This window comes from Pan paniscus, chromosome 1 (genome assembly GCF_029289425.2).
Source record: "Pan paniscus chromosome 1, NHGRI_mPanPan1-v2.0_pri, whole genome shotgun sequence".
Classification (NCBI taxonomy): Eukaryota; Metazoa; Chordata; class Mammalia; order Primates; family Hominidae; genus Pan; species Pan paniscus.
Genome location: NC_073249.2, coordinates 137,940,292 through 137,943,627, shown reverse-complemented (window position 1 = coordinate 137,943,627; position 3,336 = coordinate 137,940,292).

Genomic DNA, 3,336 nt, shown 5'->3' with positions numbered 1-3,336 from the left:
GCTTGATCATGGAGGATAAGCTTTTTGATGTGTTGCTGTATTCAGTTTGCCAGCATTTTATTGAGGATTTTCGCATCGATGTTCATCAGGGATATTGGTCTAAAATTCTCTTTTTTTGTTGTGTCTCTGCCAGGCGTTGGTATCAGAATGATGCTGGCCTCATAGAAAGAGTTAGGGAGGATTCCCTCTTTTTCTATTAATTGGCATAGTTTCAGAAGGAATGGTACCAGCTCCTCTTAGTACCTCTGGTGGAATTCAGTTGTGAATGCGTCTGGTCCGTGACTTTTTTTGGTTGGTAGGCTATTAATTATTGCCTCAATTTCAGAGCCTGTTATTGGTCTATTCAGAGATTCAACTTCTTTGTGTTTAGTCTTGGGAGGGTGTATGTGTCCAGGAATGTATCCATTTCTTCTAGATTTTCTAGTTTATTTATCTAGGGGTGCTTATAATATTCTCTGATGGTAGTTTGTATTTCTGTGGGATCGGTGGTGATATTTCCTTTATAATTTTTTATTGTGTCTATTTGATTCTTCTCTCTTTTCTTCTTTATTAGTCTTGCTAGTGGTCTATCAATTTTGTTGATCTTTTCAAAAAACCAGTTCCTGGATTCATTGATTTTTTGAAGGCTTTCTTTTGTCTCTATCTCCTTCAGTTCTGCTCTGATCTTATATTTTTTGCCTTCTGCTACCTTTTGAATGTGTTTGCTCTTACTTCTCTAGTTCTTCTAATTGTGATGTTAGGGTTTCAATTTTAGATCTTTCCTGCTTTCTCTTGTGGGCATTTAGTGCTATAAATTTTCCTCTACACACTGCTTTAAATGTGTCCCAGAGATTCTGGTCCGTTGTGTCTTTGTTCTCATTGGTTTCAAAGAACATCTTTATTTCTGCTTTCATTTCGTTATTTACCCAGTAGTCTTTCAGGAGCAGGTTGTTCAGTTTCCATGTAGTTGTGCGGTTTTGAGTGAGTTTCTTGATCCTGAGTTGTAATTTGATTGCACTGTGGTCTGAGAGACAGTTTGTTGTGTTTCTGTTCTTTTACATTTGCTGAGGAGTGCTTTACTTCCAATTATGTGGTCAATTTTGGAATAAGTGGGATGTGGTGCTGAGAAGAATGTATATTCTGTTGATTTGGAGTAGAGAGTTCTGTAGATGTCTATTAGGTCCGCTTGGTGCAGAGCTGAGTTGAAGTCCTGGATATCCTTGTTAACATTCTGTCTCGTTGATCTGTCTAATATTGACAGTGGGACGTTGAAGTCTTTCATTATTATTGTGTGGGAGTCTAAGTCTCTTTGTAGGTCTCTAAGGACTTGCTTTATGAATCTGGGTGCTCCTGTATTGGATGCATATATATTTAGGATAGTTAGCTTTTCTGGTTGAATTGATCCCTTTACCATTATGTAATGGCCTTCTTTGTTTCTTTTGATCTTTGTTGGTTTAAAGTCTGTTTTATCAGAGATGAGGATTGTGACCCCTGCTTTTTTTTTTGCTTTCTATCTGTTTGGTAGATCTTCCTCCATCCCTTTATTTTGAGCCTATGTGTGTCTCTGCATGGGAGATGGGTCTCCTGAATACAAGACACTGATGGGTCTTGGCTCTTTATCCAATTTGCCAGTCTGTGTCATCTAATTGGGGCATTTAACCCATTTACATTTAAGGTTAATATTGTTCTATGTGAATTTGATGCTGTCATTATGATATTAGCTGGTTATTTTGCTAGTTAGTTGATGCAGTTTCTTCCTAGCATTGATGGTCTTTACAATTTGGCATGTTTTTGCAGTGGCTGGTACTAGCTGTTCCTTTCCATGTTTAGTACTTCCTTCAGGAGCTCTTGTAAGGCAGGCCTGGTGGTGACAAAATCTCTCAGCATTTGCTTGTCTGTAAAGGATTTTATTTCTCCTTCACTCATGAAGCTTAGTTTGACTGGATATGAAATTCTGGGTTGAAAATTCTTTTCTTTAAGAATGTTGAATATTGGCCCCCACTCTTTTCTGGCTTGTAGAGTTTCTGCTGAGAGATCTGCTGTTAGTCTGATGGTCTTCCCTTTGTGGGTAGCCTGACCTTTCTCTCTGGCTGCGCTTAACATTTTTCCTTCATTCAACCTTGGTGAATCTGACAATTACATGTCTTGGAGTTGCTCTTCTCAAGGAGTATCTTTGTGGTGGTCTCTGTAGTTCCTGAAGTTGAATGTTGGCCTGCCTTGCTAGGCTGGGGAAGTTCTCCTGGATAATATACTGAAGAGTGTTTTCCAACTTGGTTCCATTCTCCCTATCACTTTCAGGTACGCCAATCAAACATAGATTTGATCTTTTCACATAGTCCCATATTTCTTGGAGGCATTGTTCATTTCTTTTTACTCTTTTTTCTCTAAACTTCTCTGCTCACTTTATTTCATTAATTTGATCTTCAATCACTGATACCCTTTCTTCCACTTGATTGAATCGGCTATTGAAGCTTGTGCATGTGTCACGTAGTTCTCGTGCCATGATTTTCAGCTCCATCAGGTCATCTAAGGTCTTCTCTACACTGTTTATTCTAGTTAGCCATTCGTCTAATCTTTTTTCAAGGGTTTTAGCTTCCTTGCAATGGATTCGAACATCCTCCTTTAGGTCAGAGAAGTTTGTTATTACCAACCTTCTGAAGCCTACTTCTGTCAGCTTGTCAAAGTAATTCTCCGTCCAGTTTTGTTCTCTTGCTGGCGAGGAGCTGTGATCCTCTGGAAGAGAAGAGGTGCTCTGGTTTTTAGAATTTTCCATTTTTCTGCTCTGGTTTCTCCCTATCTTTGCGGTTTTATCTACCTTTGGTCTTTGATGTTGGTGACCTACAGATGGGGTTTTGGTGTGGATGTCCTTTTTTTTTTTTTTTTTTTTTGGTTGATGTTGATGCTATTCCTTTCTGTTTGATAGTTTTCCTTCTAACAGTCAGGTCCCTCAGCTGCAGGTCTGTTGAAGTTTGCTGGAGATCTACTCCAGATGCTGTTTGCCTGGGTATCACCAGTGGAGGCTGCAGAACAGCAAATATTGCAGAACACTAAATACTGCTGCCTGATCCTTCCTCTGGAAGCTTCTTCCCAGAGGGGCACCTGGCTGTATGAGGTGTCAGTCAGCCCCTACTGGGAGGTGTCTCCCAGTTAGGGTACACGGGGGTCAGGGACCCACTTGAGGAGGCAGTCTGTCCGTTCTCAGAGCTCAAACACCATGCTGGGAAAACAACTGCTCTCTTCAGAGCTGTCAGACAGGAAAGTTTAAGTCTGCAAAAGTTCCTGCTGACTTTTGTTCAGAGGCAGCAGGCCTTGTTGAACTGTGGTGGGCTCTGCCCAGTTTGAGCTTCCCCAGCAACT